General features: G+C 44.5%; 1 protein-coding gene across 2 annotated transcripts in view; it reads right to left on the bottom strand.

Annotated features, from left to right (window-relative positions):
• Positions 1-16,607, bottom strand: part of LOC138571570 (tetraspanin-33-like) — a 935,706-nt gene that overhangs the window by 178,196 nt on the left and 740,903 nt on the right. The window lies entirely within an intron of this gene.

The following is a 16,607-nucleotide window of genomic DNA, read 5'->3' as shown; positions in this document are numbered from 1 at the left end:
AGAGCAGAGACATTAACCTCTCCATATGTTGGGCTGCTATAGTTATGCACGCTCACGCAAAACACAAAATTAATGTGCAACATTTTTCAATGGGCATCCGCTGCAGTGACCTTCTTGCCGAGGGAATAATCCCTGTTGCGAAGACAGCACCCAAGCTAAAAGCTGCATTTTGTGCATAGTGGTGTGTACTTAGCATGTGTGCTGGCAGCTGAGTATAGAAGGCATTGGAATAAGAGCCAAGTATCCCCATGTAACTAAGAAAACCTCGGTTACCAGACATTTCGTCGAAAAAAAATGGTCGACAGGACATTTGGTCGAAACCATTTGGTCGAAAGACAAATTATCGAATTTTCTTTTTTTTTAATTTTCACCTTTTTTTTATTTCTTTTGGGGGGGTTCCCCTGGGGGGTCCCCACCACCCCCTTTTTTTTCTAAAAAACCCTTTTTTCCCTAAATGAAACCCTAAAAAATATATATATATAAATAAATAAAAAAATGTGACCATTTGGTTTTCGACCAAATTCCGTCGACCATTTGTCTTTCGACCAAATGTCTTTCGACGAAATGTCCAGACACCGAAAACCTCATGTAACTAAGACAATTTCATGCAACAGCGCCTCTGTAGAGGAGGTCCCAAATAAAACCTGCACTCCAATCGGCTATTTTGAAGTATCATGAACATTCACACCGAGATATGTGGCGTATGACGAGCAAATAAACCAGCAGAGAGCCGCTGTAGGACTCTGGCAGTGCCTATTAAAAGAACAGCACCTATTGACGTACCGATACCGAGAAAACCATGGACAGTAAGGTATCCATTAAGAAAACCCTATCAACAAATGAAACGAAATGAAGATCGCCTATGTACAGTCCCGGAAGAAACCAAAAAGGTCTTGATGTAAGACGAATGGTGACGTCATGAGTGCCCAGACAGACTCACATATAGAAGAAATGATGACCCGAGAATGACGCAAAGAGACGAAACGCCATGAGTAAGGATATTGTGAACTTAAAGTAAAAGAACGATGTCCAAATATAAGAAAATCAAGCTGTAAGCAAAATGAAAATAGTCAACCACCATACACCTGTAAATATGCTTGGAACTGCAAGAAAGCTAAGAAAACAGTGCAGCTTGCTAGGCTTAGTAGAAGAATAGTGTGGCAAGCGCCATTATACATAATCTACCTCAAATAAAGCACATTAACATAAGTATATTTCTACTTTGCACAAGAAGCAGAATCAACCCAGGTTACTAAAGGCCAAACTAGAAAAGATTCATATTTAGCAAAACGAGAAGAGACGGCTGAAACGAAACTCAGCAGAGGCAACTCATGCCAGGAAAGCCAAGGTCATACCAATAGAAGAGGTGAACAGTAGCTACATTTAATTGAAACTAAGAACAGAAAATCCTGCCTCTGAAAGGTCGAGATAAGAAGGCAAAGGCAGACAAATTCACAGTGTCGGAATCACGTGACCAGCCAAGCAAGAAGAAGCGAGGGCTCACACCTACGCTTGGCACCTGACCAGGTGGAGATATCAGAACCTTTTCCAGGCAGAAGATGCAGTCACAAGGCCAAACACAGTGGAAAAATTGACACATGGCTACTAACGTGATGATTGATTGTAACCATAATTGGAGGAAGGCTGGGTAACTAAGGGGCACTCCGCACCTGGCCGACCATTCTGCGTGCTGCTAAGCAAAGGAGAAAGTATGCATGGGGTTGGTGCCAACCCAATCACAATTGGTCAAATGATCTAGGGTCCTATAGTTGGTAGAACCAATGAGATGTCATACTTTTAGTGACGTCTACAGTAGTCATTTTGAAGGAAGGGCTTAGACACCCACCTGACAGTGTATACCCAATCCCCTCACTCTGTTACCATATATAGATATAGTACCTATAGTAAAGTTACCTTTTCCTAACCAATAGAATTGCATGTTAACTTTTGAGTGTTACACGTCAATGATGACGAGTTTTGAGTATAAATGTTACAGCTTGTATGACGTTCGTTCGAGTTGAAGCGAGAAGGAAGATCACATCACTGCTGATATCCATAACACTGCGTTTTTTGTACTTTTCATTAAACGGACTCCCTTTGCCAAACCGTTTGAGTTGTCCTTATTGATTGGTGTTGGAGTAATAAATCTGCACCCCCATCAATCTCACGGGTACTGCTATCTTGTCTTAAAGTGCTTCTGAGCAAACTCTGACTCTATGGGCCGGTCGGAGGTCTCAGAGTACACTTGGTAGCAGAGACTGATGGTTATTGATTATCGATTAGACAAAGACACCCATTGACCGTCAACATAAAGTAACTCTAGGTCCTCTGCAATATCACGAGTCCTTTGCCATTCGGCTGAGTAGACCATGGAGCTCCCCGCAGACAGTGGTAGAGTAAAAATAAAATCTGCAGAACGAGGTCTGAAGGGGCCCGTGTTCCCCACATAACCCCTTCCCACTCCTACGGGCAGCTGAGCGGGAGAAAAGCCAAAGGCGTTGATCCCGAGGGTCCAAAGAGGAAACATGCGAACGGTGAGTGAAAAAGACTATGGACCTTATTACACGGTAGGAGGTAACCATGCTGCTATTAGCGGCATGGCTACTGCCTTACCGCATACTGGGTCCGGGTATGCGGTATGGGGATTTACCGGATCATTCTGACCCTGGAGGACCCGGTAAGTCCCCATTCCAAATCCCATTCCCCATTCCCATTTGAGCCCCCGTAGGGCTCAATGGGAATTGGGAAGGAGCTAATAACGGTACCGCAATTTGCCGTACCGTTATTAGCTCTGAAGTCCCTCACCGGATCCCATCCTTAACGCCTGATCAGACCAGGCGTTAAGGACGGGACCCGCTGAGGGACCTCTTAGTAGGGCGCTAAGGGATTACCGGCACTGGTGACCTTACCGATGCCGGTAATCCATTAGCGCCTACCGTGTAATGAGGCCCTAAGTGTTTTGGCAAAAGTGCATGCTTTAGAACAAGTAAAGGGAAAAGGTAACGGAGGGAGGCAGGAAACCAAAATATAGCTAGAAGTAGAGAAGAATGTATATATATGGGGAAGGGAATAATGACTCAAGAATAATTAAGTAGATAGAGGAAAGATACCAGGGAGGACACCCGAGAAGAGACTGGTTACCAGGGAGGACGCCCGAGAAGAGAGAGGATACGCCTTATTCCTATGCTAATATAGCGGCTAGAAGAAACTTGTATCCAGAGTCCCAAATAAAGGGCAACGAATAGACTACCACAGCGATTAAAGGTGCTGCGAAAGGGATAAGTTTAAGCTCCATGTTGGGGTAAATTTAGAGGCAGAGATACATGTGACCAGCTGGAGTTCGTCTAATCTGTTAACGTCTGTTTATATGTTGATTGTTGTGACGTCATAGGATGGAAAGTTTTCCCTCAAGGAACTAGCATAAAAACTTTGCGAATGGATATTTGGCAGGTTGTAGAAGACAACCTGATATTTTTTGAGTAAAATAGAAGATATAAAATGTTGTGAAAAAATCGGGATTGGAGCTTGCGTTGATTGGTGCTTGCTTATATTGTTGAAATTGTTTAAATCACGTGAAACTTTGACAAAGTGTTATATAAAAGGAAAGGGAACCGATTTAAGCATGGAGGACATAACTCCACTAGCACACCTATGCAAACAGTTGCCGAAACATGCACCTAAGCTGAAAAAATACAGTACAGAGTGAGTAAAAGGAACCACCCACAAAATGGTTATGCCGTGGCCACAGGGTGGGTCCTTATATAAAGCTGTTTTGCAACACATGATGACATATTTACACGCCACATACACGGGCAAAAAGTTAGACAAACGCCTATCTGTTCTAGAGCTTTGGAAAATGTATAAACAGGGAAAGGAAGAGGAGCCGCCAATAGATTGGATACTTATTGTATGCACAGAGGGGGGTGAGACGCCTACCGCGCCACCCGCCCCATATGAAACGAAGATTGAAGAAAATAAAGATGAGGGGTTATACCCACTGAGAGAACTTAAAGCAGCTAGAGGGTTTAGCAACCCGGCATATGAGTCACCTACGCAAAGTAGTGACGAAAATCAAGGTAAAGATAAAGATAAGGATATCACCTCCACAGGACAAGGAGATACACGATGACGAAAGAAGGGACCAGACACAGACAAGTGCATCTCTCAACAAGGAGAGAGAAGGTAAAAGATGGAAAGGAAGCGAAGATAGAACTGATGAGATAGCATTTGCAAAAAACGAATGGATGGGAGGCCAGATTTTATTGAAACTCGATGGGATGGCAAAGGCATTGATGATGCGAAACAACTGGAGAGACTAGACAATGTACAGAGAAAGGAGAAAGAGAAAGAATTGAGAGACGAAAGAATAAGGAAAAAAGATAGGCAATGACGAGAACAGTTATATCGTGAAGAGCAAGAAAGACAGCTCGATCGCAAACAGAGAGCAGCCAATGTTCAAGACAGACAGAAGCAGCAAAGGTTAGAGGAAGAGCAAAGAATACGAGAGAAAAGAATAAAGAGACGAAGAGATGAGGAAATCTGATAGAGCAGATGAACGTAGAAACGAAAAGAAAAAGGAAGAAGATAGGGTCAGAGAAGAGGTGAGGAAGCGCAGAGAATTCGATGATGATGTACAACTTAAACGGAGAGAGAGAATACGGGATCTTGAATATCTGGGGAGAGAGGTTAAGCAACCCGAGCCAATAGTAGATTGGGAAGACATCGAAGAATTCTTTCCTAAATACGATTCAGTACCAGGCATGTCTAGGGCGATTATTGAAGAAGACTTCGACACCAGAAGCATTGCAGAAACGATCGACAGAATATATGACAAAATGGGGTTAGAACAAATACCCCAAGGGTAGGGAGAAGACGAGCGCCTAGAGAGCACTCAGCTTTACGACACTGAGGACATCTCCCGAAGTAGTTGGAATAGATACCTATCCCTGGATAGACTAGAGATAAGTAGGAACAAAGAAGACGCAAGAGGTTGCACGAGTTGGGGACAGACCATGTCCGACACAGAAAGGGAGGAGCGCGAGGAGAAGGAGGAAGAGAGAAGGGGCAAAAGAAATTTCCCAAGGGGAAAAGGGATATGATGGTCAGACACCTTCGAGTCTGCGCCGAAGGCATCAGAGTTAGCCACACAGTCAGACCAACATGAAGAAGTATCTCACGGTCAGAGCGGGGTGTCTCCACCACCCTTTGTGAGCAGGCTTAGGACATTGCCAGGCAGGTGGCGATGCGGGAATATTAACCCTGCAATAGACAGGAGAAAAATGAGAGACGAGAGAGAGAGCTATACATCCCAATTTCCGTTACTCGAGAAAGTAGGAGCAAGACCACAATATATTCCATGGCCACACATGGATCAAGAAAATTTGAAAAACAAGCTTCCAATGTTGACATCGGGAGCTGGAAAATGGATACACGAATTATAAGAAATGACAGGAGGGAACACGTTAGCTATTGGGGATATCAAGGGTCTTTTAATCGCCATACTTGGTGAAAGAGCAGACGACTTGTGGGCACGGGCAGGCTACCCTGGTGTGACCACAATTAATACTGTGCATGACGGAGCTCCATTTAACAATTGCAGAGCCGTGGTATGGAAAACACTACGAGTGCTTTACCCAGACACTTCCGATATGAGAGCTATAACGACACGAAAAATGAAGGAGTCGGAGGATCCGTTGATTTACATACAGAATTTTCAAGACGCATGGGTACTCGAGACTCATGAATCTTGGGGGAAATCTATACCTGTGTTGTACCATATATTGTGCCAAGGGCTGCCAGAGCCAGTACAGAAACAACTCAAGAAACTGGTAGGAAAAAGGAATCTGCACGAAAGGGTGAAGAGGCAAAACTAGTGCAAAAGAAAATGTAAAAATATGCTCTTTAGGGAGCCATGATAACCAGCACATCTGAATCGAGCATGCAGCAGGCCAATAATCCACAGCAGAATAAGCAGGGCAATACTGGTTTTACCCCAGGGGAAGTAGATTTAGGGGAAGAGGATGGCAGAGTAATCAAGGAGGTTTCCAGAATAATCAAGGAGGTTTTCAAAATATGCAAAATGGCAATCAAAACATGTCAAATGGGCAAATGATCAGACCACCGCCGGTATGATGGTTGTGTGGGATGACAGGGCACTTAGCACGCACATGCAGAAATCAAGGCGTGATGCAAAACGGCCAAGGAATAGGAACGGGTGTGGCAAATCCACCCGCCTTCGCACAACAGGGAGTTGCACAAAATCACACGAGATGCAACAAGCGCCAGGAGTGCAACAAGGCTTGCAATCTCAGAATATGGTGAGTTTTCCACAAGGACAATCCCAACAGTCACTGATGCAACTGTCACAGACAGTGAGTACAGGACAGGCTGTGAACCCTGGAATGGGAAGTAACACTGGGAATGGGGGAAATCCATCAGCACAAGGTGGGCCAAAACTATATATGGACTAGGACAGCTCACTGAGAGCCCTGATGTGTCCCATCCTATCAGTGACACCAGACCCTCACCGGGAACCTGGGGTGGATATTGTTATAGGGGATAAAGAATATTCCTTCTTAGTTGGCACGCGCGCAACACGTTCGTGCATACGTGAAGGCATGTTCGCCTTGCCTGGTGATGCCATAAATACTCAAAGTTTCACAGGACCTACAAGTCGTGTTCCCTTCACACACGCACTTCAAGTCTCTATAGGAGAATGTGAAATTAATGTGCCTTTATTATATTCACAGCAGACCCCAGTAAACGTTTTGGGTCGAGATCTAATGACAAAGTTAAACATGACAATCCTGTACTAGAGAGACCCCCGGCCGGCCATTAGAACCGGAGCTTGCTCTGCAGTACTTTAAGACGAGATAGCTGCACCTTGAGGTGGATGGGGGTGCAGGTTTTCTTACTCCAACACCAATCAATAAGGACTACTCAATGGTTTGGCAAAGGGGAGTCTGTTTAATGACAAGTAAAAAAAAAGGTGGAAACATGTAAATCAACAGTGATACGATAGCCCGCTTCAACTCCCAAAAACTTCATGCAAACAGTAACAGTTATACCCAAAACTCGTCATCATTGATGTGTAACACTCAAAAGTTAACATGCAATTCTATTGGTTGGAAAAAGGTAACTTTACTATAGGTATTATATCTGTATATGGTAACGGAGTGAGGGGATTGGATAAACACTATCAGGAGGGCATCTACACCCTTCCTTCTAACATTACTCATGTGGACGTCACTAAAAGTACGACGTTTCATTGGTTCTACCATCTATAGGACCCTAGATTATTTGGTCCATTGTGATTGGGTTGACTTCAACCCCATGCATAAATCTCCACTTTAATTAGCAGCACGCAGAATGGTCAACCAGGTGCAGGATGCCCCAAGATTCACCCGGCCTCCCTTCCATCAATCAGTACTTTAGTGGCTATGTGTCAATTATTTGGCTGTGGTCGGCCTCGAAACTGTGACTTCTTGTCAGAAAAAGTTATGGTATCTGCTGTCTGGGTGACAGCCAGGCGTAGGTGCCTCTTCTCACTTGGCTGGTCACGTGCTAGCACACCGTGAATCTGCTTAGTTTTCCTTCTATTTGCGCATTTAATTCTTGTTCGGCTTGCCACCTGCCTGGGCCCCCTTATCTCGCCCTTCCTGAGATAGGCTGCTCTGTTCGTAAGTTTCGATTCTCCCAAGCTACTGTTCGCTCCTTCGCTTGGTCTGACCTCGACTTCCCAGGCACGAGCTGCTCTTGCTGAGTTTCGATTCAGCCGTCTCTTCTCATTTTAGCTGGAATATGAATCCTGTACTGTTTGACCCCTAGTAACCAGAGTTAATTCTGCTTTTGTATAAAGTGGACTTGCACTTATATAGTGTGCTTCGTTGAGGTAGATATGTGTAGGTGGCGCTTGCCGCTCTATTCTTCTACTGTTTTCTTAGCTTTCTTGCGGTTACAAGCATATGTACAGGTGTTAGCTGGTTGAATATCTTCATCCTGCTTTACAATTTAAGTTTCTTTATATTTCAACATCGTCTCTACTTCTAAGTTCATGATGTCTTTATTCATGGCGTTTAGTCTCTGTGTGTCATCTTTTGTTGTCGTTTCTTCCATCTGTGAGTCTGTCTGGGCCCTCGTGTTGTCACCATTCATCTTCAATTTGTGTTTCTTCTAGGACAGTGTTTAAGCAATCTTCAATTTGTTTCATTTGCTGGTAGGGTTTTCTCAACGGATACCTTACTGTCCATGGCTGTCTGTTTTTTGGTACTTCAATAGGTATTGTTCTTCTGATAGGCACTGGGCAGTGCCCTACTGCGGCTCTTTGCTGGTTTATTTGCTCATCATACGTCGCATATCTCGGTGTGAACGTTCCTGGTACTTCGAAATGGGCAACTGGAGTGCAGGCTATATTTGGGACCTCCTCTACACTCTCATTCACGGAGGAGGGCATAATATGTTCAACTCCAGGAATGCACTATTCAAACGTATGTGAAATAATTAGAGCATACGCAGGACACACAGCTATGAGGGCTACACCATTAGAGCCCGAAATATTCGCGTATGGAATATGTGTGCTAATGGCAAGGCTGGCTGGCCTTGCAGACAAAATCATGAGGACCCCAGATGAATTTCTATTCAGACCAAGAATACCGATGCACGAGGAAAAGGGACAAGTATTTCCCTTGATGATACACACAGCTGCAGTACGAGGGAAAATGGCTTTGATTGATGGTTAAGACAATGAAGGCTGGCAATGTTGCGCGGTAATCGCCATTGAAGAAGGATACCGATTGACTGACGTCACTGATGACAATCTGTTTGAAGAGCAAGCAGATATGGGAGAGACAATAGTGGAGGTGAGTCTCACCTTTTGGGTGAGAATGATCAAAAGAGAAGTGCCTCAGAGAATGAGGTTGGCACGGAACGGTCCTGAATATTTTGATGATGACATGGCCCAAGTGCCTGTCTCAGTGTGGACTACAGGCCCCTATGACGTAGGATTACTGAAAGGAGTTGGAGAGGTGACAATCAAACTGAAGCCAGGAGCAATTCTCCCAAAAGCACAGCAATATCCAATGTCCAGGGAGGCAGATGAAGGAATTTTGAAGACAATTTCTGCCATGACAGAACAAGGCATCTTACTGACATCAGAGACGTCATGCAATACTGCGGTTTATCCGATCAAAAAATCAAAGGGAGGGTCTTGGAGGCTAATCTAGGATTTACGCCCAATAAATGATATTGTTGAGGCCGAGTTCCCTTTAGTCCTGAACCCGGCTACCATTTTATGTAATATACCTGTTGAGGCAAAATATTTCACAGTGATTGACTTGAAAAATGCATTTTTCTCAATACCGTTGCTCCGTGACTCACAAGATCTGACATCATTCACATTCAGACAGATGCATCTGAAAAGCACAAGGTTACCCCAGGGGTACTGTGAGTCTCCTTCTATTTTTAACAGAGTCCTGTAGATGGACCTAAGCAATATTACATTAGAAAGCGTTGTCCTGCAATATGTGGATGACATCTTAATTTGCTGCACGACAGAGGAGCAATGTAGACACAATTCTATCTAGCTATTGACTATATGGGCTGAGAAAGGATATAAAGTTGACAAAGAGAAGTTACAATACTGTCAACAAGAAGTGCTGTACATAGGCCAACTGACCTTGCATCAGGGGAAAAGAGTTACCCCAGAAAGGGCTGAAGCCATACTGAGCATGGCTAAGCCACACACAATAAAACAGATGAAGAGCTTCTTAGGCCTGTGCAACTATTTAAGGGCATGGGTCTTCGACTACAGCTCTTACACCAAGCCTTTGCTTCTGGCCTTAAAGAAGGCCCAAGTGACGAAAGAAAAAATGGAATGGTCTGAGACCATGGAGAAAGGATTTGCTGAACTCAAAAGAGCAATTCGCAGCGTTATGACGGCAGTGCTCACTCAGACAACCACATTGGGCTACAATCCTCTGTCATACTATAGTGGAAATGTAGACCCTGTAATGAGGGGCCATTTACTGTGCGAACAAAATGTGGCTGTCGCAGCGTTCGTCATTGAAAAAGCTACTACCATTTTAATGGGATGCTCCATGACGTTGTACGTCAAGCACTCACTATTTGCTATCCTGGAGAAGCCTAAGGGCACACTGACATCTCAGAGAGCTTCTGCTTATGAAGTGATCATATCGAATCCTTCAATTAAGGTAGTCCGATGCAAAATAGTGAACCCAGCTATGTTCATAGCAGAGCCAGTCACTGAAAGAGAGCCAATTCATGACTGTGCGAACTATGAAGACTTCTATAATGAAATCCCCGGAGTAAAAGAAAATGTTTTTGCAGAAGGAGAAAGTGTCTTTATTGACGGTTCTTCTAGAATCGATCAAAATGATGGGCAAAGATATACAAGCATCGGCGTAATGAAACACACCGCAAATGAAGAATTTCGAGTACTCCTTAGTGCGCGAATACCATCTAATTTTTCAGCACAGGCTGCAGAATTATTGGCGTTGATACTCGCCATTGAGAATCACCTAGACCAGGAAGTAACTCTGTACAGTCACACCGCCTATGTGACGTCAACAGTGCATGCAGGCCTAGCGCGCTGGAAAGGGAGGGGCTGCCTCTGAGCAGACGGCATGCCAGTGCAGCACGCAGCCTTATTGGATAGGCTGATCAAGGCACTACAGCTCCCAGTGGGCATAGCAGTCGTGAAATGCGCCACCCACACAAAAGGGACAGATTTTATCTCACGCGGAAATCAAGCAGCAGACACAGAAGCCAAACGTATGGCATACAAAAGTGAAATGATCATAGAAGTGGAAGTCACCCATAGAAATGAGAGGATGATGGTTGCACGGACCACACCTGAAAGCTATAACAATCTAGGATAAACATAGTTGATGGAACTCCAAGGGGAGGCACCACAGGAAGAGAAAAATCCTTGGAATCGGCGAGGGTGTTCTTTAAACCCCTCTGACAGCTTGTGGCAACTAGGCAGCACTGGTAAACCGGTAATGCCTATAGCCGTGTTAAAAATATTGCTGGAACAGTTACACTACCCAGCACACATGACAATAGAGAATCTAGCAGCAACGCTCGCAGAAGACTGGTTCATACCGAATTTAACCCAGCACGTTGCATTTTTTATAGTGAACTGTATAATCTGCCAACAATTCACAGGTGGGCACACATTAAAAGTAATGAGAGGAAGCATCCCAATGCCAAATGGGCCTTTTCAGCACTTGCATATCGATTACGTCGACATGATTCAAGTATGTAACGGGTACAGATACCTAATTTTTGTGGTGTGTCCATTCTCTAGATAGATAGAAGCAGGTCCATGCACACACCTAGACTCTACCTGTGTGGCCACAATTTTTGTAAAAGAGGTATTTCCCAGGTGGGGGATATGTGAAGTCATGAGATCAGATAATGGGGCTCACTTTGTTAATGAGATTTCTAACAGATTGGTTTGCTGCGTGGTATAAAGCACACATTCTCATCGGCGTATCATTCGCAAGTTAACGGGATATGTGAGCAGCTCAACGGCTTATTAAAGAAAAGGATAGCCAAGTTGAAGCTTATTCTACGAAACGGATGGTTACACTGCCTTCCCTTGGCACTATATGCACTCAGGAATCAACCCAGTCCCGACCATCATCTTACGCCACGCGAAATAGCCACAGGAAGAATAATGCGCACTCCCCTGACACCCTGAGGCAGAGCTAAATGTGATGCCCAGTCAACATGAGAAATCCTAGGGTCTGAAATGCAAAATTACCTGAATTGCATGAGATCTTGCCTTACTGTAATTTCAGAACAGCTGCAGCGACGACGAAAATGGTGCAGGGCAGCACAGAACACAGAAGGAGATACTACTTCAGGCACAGCTCAAGGACTTTGTGTACCATACGTTTTACCTGGAGATACCGTCATGGTAAAGAACCATACAAGAAAAAGGTGGGACGAGCCAAGGTTTAACGGTCCCTTTACAGTGGAAGATTGTACTCCTTCTGCAGTGAAACTACAAGGCAGAAGAGCTTGGATTTTTCTGGGCGATATCAAACCCTACATCGGAGAAGGCCCCCTGCCTGCACCCCAGCGCGAGGAGACTAAGAGCGACGGGGAAGAACCACAGCACGTGCAGACGAGATCCATGACGAGGAAAAAGGACACATGAGCGACAACAAAGTAAAGACAAAGGAACTTTTGTGAGATAGTTGTGGTTCCACTTTGGACATTCCTCTGAGCAAAAAAGAGGATAAGGACAGATAACCTGGACACTCTGTGCATCCTCGTTGCAGGGTGAAGAAGACAATTGCACATATAAACCACAACATAGTCTGTTTTGTATTGAGGAACACTAAAATTGTGATGAGAAAATAATATGCCAAATTTTGATCAAGGACACATAAATTGGAAGAAAATACAGTACCCCAATTCCTTCCACACAGAGACATTGTTCTGAATTACATATGGTGTCCCGCAGTAGTAGCATCACCAAAGACGTGGTGACATACTTCAATCTAGTGCTAAGATCGTACCCATCACTGGTGGGGAGGCTCACAAGTGTCACTGACTTTCTTCAAGATCCTGAAAACGAAAAGATTATAAGGATACTGCTTACTGTGATCACTGAGCAATTCCTCCTACTTCCTGAGTACAGCCAAATGTCCCAAACAACGAAGGAAGTAAATGAGCTTGTCAATAAATTGTTCTTTCGCATAATCGAAGACTGTCCAAATCTTGTCTGGAGAACGACAGACGTACTCACATTTCTAGGCGATCCAGCAAAAACAGAACATCTAAGCAGACACCTAAATAACATTGTGATCTTAGTTGCACTCTACGCAAACGGAAATTGCAGACACTGTTTACATTGAATGAGAGCAAATAGTTTCAAACTTCATCAAGGACAGGACAAATGTCCTTTTCACCCTAAGACAGTAGATTGGCCAGCAATGTTTTCTTTCATTTAATCACTGATTTTCCAGAGCTAGTGGGGCGACCTGTAGATGTTGACGTCATCACCTTCATCAGAGATCCAGCTAATGCTACACAGATGGGCACGCTCTTGCATGGAATAGTGATGCAAGTGGAACTCTCCAACCATCAGCAGAACTATTTGAGAAGATTTTAAACTTTCAGCCGAGGGACAGATCGAGAGAACATTGCCAGAGATTTCCTTTCTTATTTTCTATTGACAAAGAAAGTATGTCTTCAGGAATGAAGCAGACAAGAGGCATAGACTGGGAGCTGACATACTTTGAACATGCACAGTAAAGAGACTTGCTGAATTATTGCTTGATGTTGACACCTACCATAGACCTAGTAAAAGAACTTTATCCCGAGATAATAGACAATTAATTATTCACAAGAGGGGGGACAATTGTGTAACACCTGAAACTCACAACACAGAATCCGAAAGACAATATTGTTTAAAGGAGTATAGTAAACGTTAACATTTTGGCGAATGATCAAGATGGGGATCCAGAGCAGCAACCTTGTCCTCCTGCAGGAGGAAAGACGTCGACGTTTCTCTGGAAGTAAATCCTGCCACTTGTCCAACAGGGGCACAATGTATTTGTGTATTATATTCATCATTGTTTCACTGTCATTAACGATCAGAACTGCATTTTTTATTGGTGCACAAAGCGTTCCAATTCCAGTGCACCCACCTAATGAGGTGCGCATAAAACCTACGAAAGTATCCAAACCTTACATAGTAATTCCAGTCCTTAGAAGATCTGATGGTGGATTGAATGAACTTGAGATGGATGTGATTAGCAATGACACACACACACACACACACACTTGTGTTAACAAACAAAAGGAAAAGCCGGAGAAAGGGTCAGCAAAGTGTGAATGAAAAAAGGTTACTGACAACCACACGCATGCAAACACGCAATGCATACGCAACAGGCCTAGCGTCAATGACTGCAGAACTACAATCCAAAGCAGTAGAGAAGAAAAGACTGCCTACTATGAGAAACTCCTCAGCAGACAAAGTGAAAAGACAGATTGAAGAAGCTGAATTCCTGAAGAAACAAGAGGAGCTGAAGTATTACACCACAGAGACAGCATTGACAAACATATATGTTCCAGTGAAAGGGACAGGTATAAGCTCCACAATACAGTTATATACTAGACCAATGCCAGAATGGATACGAACATTTCTAACCAGAAAGAAAAAGATATACGAGGACAAGGAAAAAGCTGCCAGACTTTTGTCTGCTCAAATGGCGCAGATGAGAAGGCCTGCACCATGGACCGGGATACCTCAGAATCCTCCAGCAAGAAGGAGTCATACGGAGACATTCAGGGATGTAGTTATAGCAAACTACATGAAAACCTTAAGAATCAAGAGAAGTATGCACAGAGAAGACAACAAACTAAACGATTACTTGGACAGCACAGCACATTTGGGAAACAACATTTGGTACCAGCACATGAAAGAAGTTGGAAGACGAAGTACAGAAGTAGAATGCTTTGTTTGTGCACTCCTGCCATACACCATGGGGAAGTCCAAGATCTTTGTAGCTGTATAACTTGATGTCCATACAGCACACTGTCTTTCACACGTGGCCATGTGCAAAACTATAGGCCAGTGTTACCCTCACCTGGTATCCACTGGGACGCCACCCAGCCCTGGTTGGATGATTTGCACTCTCGAACCCTCTCCCGGTCCCTTGTTAAGGCCTCTGGTTAAAGATGGGTCTGCAATATAGGAGAGCTGGATTCAATACCAGATTGTCTTTATGTTTTCCCACCTCCCTTGGCCTCAGCTCCTTCCTCCCCCTTGGGCCTTCTCCTCACCTTAATATTGTAAAAGGTGGATTCTCCATCCTGCTCCTCGTGACAGGGGTGCGTAGATGTGGGGGGCGAGAGGCGACCAAGTTACTTCACTGGTGCAAGCCCCCCTGTGGGAATCCAGGCCTGCTGCGACTCCGTAGGTTTGCTGCTTTACAGTCTTTATATGCAGTTCTTATGTTCCTGTTAGTTCGAATAATAATGCCTTGCTTCTTTCCTTTTAGGTATGGAAAGGTATTTTGGTGTTGTCATGCAGTTTGAAGATGAGCATGGGCCGGTAGGCGAAAGCGCGGTGTGCGCAATGCTGTCCGGTGAGTAATGCGCGATGCGCAGCGCTGTTTCGCCTTTTATATTGCTAACCTGTGTCTTTTCTCTCCTTGCAGGTTGCGATGTTCCTCACCGAGCGCCGTAATGTTCCAGCAATGATACTGACCAGTAGATGACTACCCAGGTAAGAATTGTGTGGCTTTCTTCATTCGGGAGGAAACGTGAGAAAACGGTTACTAATGCTGTCTTTCTTCCTCCTCTTTCCAGGTTATGGTATTCCAGGATGCATGCAGTGCCGGATGATGGAGTTCGTACCTTCAGGTGAGTGGAAGTGAAGTCAGCGATGGATTGAAGACAGGATACTGTGCCAGGTAAGTTTCGTAGTGTTATTTCTCTCTCTGCAGGTCCTTGGTTTCAGGTAAACTGGCATCAAAGAACTGGACACGGTGAGCGTTACGCTGCCCACAGCAGAATAACGCAAAGCATGTTCTGCTGTTTGGGTGTGGTTTAAATAGTCTCAGGTAAAGTAGTCCAGGTAAAATAGTCCCAGGCCTGCCACACCCAAAGTAGTCCAGGTAAAGTAGTCCCAGGCCTGCCACACCCAAAAGACTAGACCGCATAGCTCAGTTCTTTGTAACTGAGCTATGTGTGTGCCTCCATGTTGGCTGAACCCCCCTAAGTTAAATAGTCCCAAGTAAATAGTCCCATTCTATTCTTGGTCTTCATGATGGTTATGAGCCTGGCACCAAAGGCGCCAGGACTGACTCCAAGAGAGTCTTGGATGAGGTTTTAAGGCCTTTGACCTGGCCCTAACTGGAAGGCAGATTTGCCAGTGAGGGCCAGGGGCAAGGGTCATGACAGCACTCCCCCCAAGGCCCCTCTCATGGTGGCACTTCTGGCTGGTCCTGGTTTGGCTGGGTAATTCTGATGGAACTTTTTAATTAAGCGAGGTGCATGGATGTATTCACTAGGTTCCCATGATCTGTCTTGAGGGCCGTATCCTTTCCAATCTACTAAGTAGTATAGTTTGAATCTGGTCTATTTTGAGTCTAGGATATCCTTTACTTCAAACTCTGGTTCTCCGTCAACTAAAACTGGTTTTGGTGGTGTTGTAACCCGAGTACCGGGATGTACCAGTTTCAGGAGTGATACGTGAAACACAGGATGAATCTGCATAGTGGGTGCTAGGGCTAATTTAACTGCCACTGGATTTATTATGGATTCAATAGAATAAGGTCCCAGATATCGGGGACGAAAGGTCCGAGTCCCTTTTATGGGCACCTATTTTGATGCTAACCAGACCTTGTCTCCAATTTGATAGTCGGGGGCTTTACTACGATGTTGGTCAGCGAATTTCTTTTGTCTGTTCTAGGCTTGGAGTAAATGTTCTGCTGCTTCTTTGAAGGCCTGGGAAATAGTCGTATGTAGGGTTTTAACCACTGGCATTTCCAAAGGGGTTGGGAGATCCAATTCTGAAGTATGTGGATGTCTACCATATATATAGTGTAGAAAGGGGTTTGTCCAGT

This window comes from Ambystoma mexicanum, chromosome 1p (genome assembly GCF_040938575.1).
Source record: "Ambystoma mexicanum isolate Mex_15411 chromosome 1p, UKY_AmexF1_1, whole genome shotgun sequence".
Lineage (NCBI taxonomy): Eukaryota > Metazoa > Chordata > Amphibia > Caudata > Ambystomatidae > Ambystoma > Ambystoma mexicanum.
The sequence above is the reverse complement of the archived record's forward strand: the minus strand, read 5'-3'. Positions and strand labels throughout refer to the sequence as shown.